The sequence below is a fragment of the Hevea brasiliensis genome, chromosome 11 (assembly GCF_030052815.1).
Source record: "Hevea brasiliensis isolate MT/VB/25A 57/8 chromosome 11, ASM3005281v1, whole genome shotgun sequence".
Classification (NCBI taxonomy): Eukaryota; Viridiplantae; Streptophyta; class Magnoliopsida; order Malpighiales; family Euphorbiaceae; genus Hevea; species Hevea brasiliensis.
In genome coordinates, this window is record NC_079503.1 from 73,887,763 (window position 1) to 73,893,699 (window position 5,937).

Below are 5,937 nucleotides of genomic sequence, written 5' to 3' on the forward strand. Positions count from 1 at the left end.
AAATTCTTCCATTCATCAAACAAATTAATATGATTTTTTTTATCATTATTATAATAAAAGTGAAGAGAAAGCTGGTCTCATTGCACATCTCATGGTTTATATAGCCACCTTCCCATTGAAATTGAGATATTCTAATTTGGGTTAAGATCAAAATTTTCCACCTTCCCTACTGTAGCACTCTATTTTTTGAAGAAATATTAAATATGGTTATTATTTGAATGAAAATATAATTTATAAAATTTTGGGGAGAAAAAATTAATTTAATTTTGGACCTAAAAGTAAAGTTTTAGAAGTTTTAGAGTGAAAAATATAATTTTGAAGAATTTAAATATTAAAATGATATTTATTTTAAAAGGGACAAGTGGCAGCCTCTTCTCCAGAATTAAAAAAAAAATAGAAAGAATAAACGACAAAGAGAAAGAAAAGGAAAGAAAGGAAAGAAGAAGAAGGACGATGGCCAGAATTTTTGGAGTTCTCCGGTGACGGTGAACGTTGGCAAGGGAAAAAGAGAGATGGTAACTTGGAAAACTAGGAATTAAAGAGAAAAAGGGAGAAAGAAAGTGAATAAAAGCAGAAATAGGGGATGATCAAGGCAGCAAATTCTTCACTCTTCTAGATAAGTTTGGTAGATTTTCTACCGTTGATTTTTGGATATATTTAATATCTATATGCATAGAAGTTATGATTAAAATTTAGTAATTTTTCAATAGTTGGATTTAGAGAAATAAATTATTGGACTTATCCTGTCTAGATTGGAACTCTGAACTTTAGAGCCGCTGAAATTTGAGAAAAATAAATAGTTAGAGTACTCTGAAAATTATGAAATTTAGTACAGATGATCTTTAGGATGTTGAGGCTTTGTGTCAAAATTTAGTAAATTTTGGACTTGTATTTTGTGAGATATAAATTATTTGTATGAGTTGTCTGAATAAGAATTATTTCTGAAAAATTCAAAATTTGAAGGGTTGGATAGATGTTTTGATATATCTCATGATGTAAAGATAATTTGATGCTAAAATTTTTAATGATATTGTACTGGGATGTCTTGAACACATGGTTAAAATTTGAAATTTATCTGATGATTAGAATATTTTATATAAATTTGAATGTGCAAATTGCCAAATTTAGTATTAAGGATTGGGTTAAGTTAAATATGTTATTTTGATAGAAGTAAAATTATTTTGAGATAGTATATGGTGTTTAGTGAATTTTTAAGTGATTGTGGAATATTTTTGAAAAATAAATATAAATGTTTAGTTAGATTTTTGGTGATGTGGATATATTATGAAATATTTTAATGAGATTTGGGTATGAAGTGTTGTAATTAATATTTGTATGAAGGTATAAGTTAGAAATTTGTATAAGTTGATATAATTGTTGAATTGTGGATTTGAATTTTTTAACTAGGAGTTTAGTCCAATTTTAAGAGGGAGTGTTGTCAACTTTTCATTAGAAATTTAATATGGAATTAAAGTTTTATTGATGAACTTGATTATAATTATATTATGATATTTTAGTAAAAACTTTTGAGATTGTGGTTTTAATTGGATTGTGGAAGAGTTGAGGATCCAAGCTGGAGATTAGATATTTAGACTTAGATTAGGTTTTCGTAGGCCTTGGATGGACATGTAATATAGTTGTTGCAGGCCTGAGGCCCTGTGTATTGTTTTTTGTTGAATTTTCTTACAGGATATTAGGTCCAGTTATAAGGGAGACTCTACTGAAATTTCGGCAAGACCTTAGGACTTATTCTTGCTTCTGTAAATTAAATTAATTAGTTAATTCTAACAGTAAATTGATAAAGGTCAATATATTTGTATAGGTGATCAGTGTCGGCCAGTCTTTTCCCTTCCAACTAAACTAGTTGTAGTCGGATTGACTAGTCAATGAGTTAGATATTGATTATATTTTATAATTTCAATATTATTTATATATTTTTGGTATGCTCATGCATTTTATAAATATATTTACATGCTTGGTTAAATAAATTAAGAGCACTCTTATTGTTACATATTTATTTATTGATAATTACTTATATTTGCCGCCCTGGAGATAATTTGGAGCTGTGTTTTATATTTATGTGTGTGTGTGTGTGTGTTGGACAGGTAGTCGCAGCTTGAGTTAGTCTCGCTGAAACCCGGTCCTTATAAATATGTAAAGTTAGGGCTAGGCACGGCTATGAGTTGATCTCGCTGGCCTTCGCACGTGAATTTAAGTGAAATTTTGGCTTGAGTTGAGCTTACTAGTAAATCTTGGAATAAGAGAACTGGATAGGGATCAACTCCCATAGTATGTATGGAAATACTATTCTAAGTGAATGTGTAGCTCCAAATTATTTTCTTGTGGGAGAATTGGGTTATTTGCTTGATATAAGTGCTTAGTGTGCATTTCATATTTAGGATTCTATTAATTTTCGATAGCTATAGAAATTATATTTATAATCAATATCTAGTTTCCTGAGTCGAATGCTCACCCTTGCTCAATTATTTTTTCTCAGGTGACGGGTGGATGTTATTTTGAAGTTAATCTGCTTTCTTTCTCATGGGGAAACTTAATCCATTGATGTATTAACTATATTTATTTTTGTTATATCTAGAATTTCGCAGTAACTATATTAGTTTTTCTTATGATGTAAAACTAACTTGTTAAAATTATTATGTATGTGGAATGTTAGACTTAGTGTGAGCTGAGCTCTCCATTGTGATATTGGATATGATATAAGTTATGAGGATAAGCTGAGCTCCCCAAATTATTCATTTTATTATATTATAGGTCGGGTGAGTTTTTCTCCCAATTGGATTATCCATTTTATGGCTGGACTCTGTCAATTTATTTTCTTGAGTTGGGCCCTTTATTTGGTTTTGGTTGTTGGATTATAGTTATGTAGGCTTACTACAGATTTTCGAGCTTTATACTGACTCAAGTTCTAGTACCGGTTCGGCCAGTGAAATCGGGTCGTGACACCTACCTTCCCAACTTTTTATTATTATTATTTTTTAAAATTTCTAAAAGAAGAATTATTTGTAATTATTGTTGTAAAAATAATTTGACTAATAAATAGTTTAACGTATCAAATACTGAGTGTATCAACTATAATGTGTTTTTAACTTCTGAATCAAATAATTATAAGAACTGATTACATTAAGTGCAGTTTCGCATTTTATTACAAAATAAATTAAAAAAAAATGAGAGATTGTCTCACTGTTATTAAAAAGTTAGAATAGAAATTAGAATAGATATTTTGAAATTGGAAATCCTGAAGCCCTAAAACAAGCAAGTTCCATTGTCACTTTCACGATAAAAATCATGGTTCGCTCTTGTATGAAAATTTTGACGTATTAATTAAATGTATAAATAAGAATAAATCCTTCCAAACTATCTAATATTCAACCTCTTTTAGTAAATAGTTGACTCAAATATTGTCTTTGTTGGGAGATTGGCACGTCTTCATCTGATTGTGCCGCTTCTTCTTCCTTTAATTAAGGCAATTTTGCTGCATTAATTTTTGTTTTAATTAGTCTTATATTTTATTAATTAATATGATAAATTAATAAATGAAAGAAATATAAAAGAAAAAATATATATAAAATGATGTGAAGGCAGATATTTTAAAATATATATACACAGACAACCCATAAAAATAATTTTATAAATAGAAGTCACTTATCATAAAATATATGTACTTAAAAAATCATTACATGGCATAGTTTTTTACTTTTATTATTATGTTTATATTTATTATATTAATTATTAAAACTATTTGATAGATTATAATGCAATCTAATACAATTAAAATTTTTTATTAAATTTTAATACAAAATTTGTTTGCATTATTAATTTATTATAATTTTATATAAAAATATTTGATTCTACGTATTAAAAATAATCAAATCATTTTTATTGATATTCTATATTTTATATCATATTATGGCAAATAAAAATCTTTAATTATTGCTAGAAGAGGGTGGTTGATGATGACATTTAACTACCTAATTGTGTCATTCAATTATAATTGAACCGAACCAATGATATTCAGTTATTTCAAGAAGAGTAAATTTAGTTCGGTTTAATTTTCGATTTGATTACCTTTGATTTGGCAATTGAACTAACCGAAATAATTGAATTTAATTAATTAATATATTAATTATAATTTTATTTATATTATATTATTTATAATTATTATTTTTATGATTTTATAATAATATTTAACTTGTAATTATTATCTTATTAATATTAAATCATATTTATTATTTTTATAAATAAAAAATATAAATATATTTTTATTAATATTTTATTAAATAATTAATAATATAAAATATATATTTTATTTTTTTAGTTAATTTGGTTATAACCAATAACCGATCGAATATTTTCCATTTCGGTTAATTTTAATATTTTTCATTTTGGTTAATTTTAATTTTCTCTCAATCTCGGTACTGTTTGATTAATATTTTTAAAGTTGGTTAATAATTTGAGTAGTTAAAAATTTAGTTCGGTTCGATTCAATTTGGTTAACCGAATACTCACCCCTACCTAATCATCTTACTTATTTTGATGACTATAGAGTATTAATTATCTAATATTGTAAACTTTGTACTTTGGAACTCTTTATCATTGCTTTGATTTGGTTTCTATTTCCTGTATAGACCTCCGATTCATCATGGATTTAATATATAAATACATGATATTCATATATTTAATAGATAAATTTTACTATATATCTTTTATCTTTGATTCATTATAGACCAAATCTATTTGTTTTCATTATAGTATCACAACTTTCTTCATACAAACATAAATACATACAGGGTTATAATGGACGATATTTTTTTTTTAATCTCTATTTTCACAATTATATTAACTAAAACAACAATCATTTTAATTAATAAAATTTATAAAGACTAATTTACCCCTTCTATAATTATTATTCATGTCTTAATTTAGTAAACATTCCATATTTGTAGCTTATAATTTCTCTCATACTTTATTTAATAAGAATTAAAAATAAAAAAAGAAAAGATTTAATAATTAAAATTTAAAAAAAAAATAACAAATAGGTTTAATAATCTATGATCATGAGCTATCATTTTTTCTATGACCTCAAACTTGAAATGGACAGTTAATCAACAGAGAATCTATTTTTCTTTTTTGTCCTTCCATTGAAATAGAGTGAAGAAAAATAATCCATATAACCAACTTCAAATTTTTAAGATAAAGGCTTAGTTGAGTTTAGTTGAGTCCTTCCATTAAAATATTATGTAGATTATGACTTTTCCTATCATCACCTATATAAATAAATTAGGAAATTGATTAGAATGTAACTATTAATAATTTTAATTTATATATATTATTTTAAATATAATATCTAAAAATAATATAATATTTTAAAATTTTTATTAATTATTTCATATTTTATTTTTATTACTTTTATTTCTCAAATGTTTTAATAAAGATTTTATAATAGAAATAATTAAAATATATATAATTAATATATGCTAACATATGTTATAAGTTACCTTATAACAATTGCAACTTATTACGGTATTAATATATTAATTATTAAATAATTTATAATTTATATATAATAAAGAATGTCACGTGATAATATTATTAAAGAGAATATCAGGTGTCATATTTTTGTGAATACCTTTCTCTCTCTATATATATAATAATAATCATAAAAGCAAATAAACAATAAGAGTTATTTATTTATGAAAAATCTGAGAATCATGTGAATGAATTATGTACACAAAAATGAATATGATAAAAATATGATAACAAGTCAAATAAAAAAAAATATGAAACAAAAGGTTGTATGATATTGGAATAAAAATATGCAGCACTAATGTTTGCTTAACCTGAATAAAAGAAGTCCACTGTTTAGAACATCACTATTTATTTATTTTAAGATTACTTGAGATATATAATAGTAAGAAT

The 5,937-nt window shown here is 24.8% G+C and overlaps 1 long non-coding RNA gene across 1 annotated transcript; it reads left to right on the plus strand.

Annotated features, from left to right (window-relative positions):
• The first annotated feature begins 406 nt into the window (after nucleotides 1-406).
• On the plus strand, nucleotides 407-2,704 carry LOC110664065 (uncharacterized). Its single transcript, XR_002496626.2, has 2 exons — nucleotides 407-625; nucleotides 2,498-2,704. It is a non-coding gene; the product is annotated as an uncharacterized LOC110664065 (long non-coding RNA).
• Nucleotides 2,705-5,937: the final 3,233 nt, after the last annotated feature.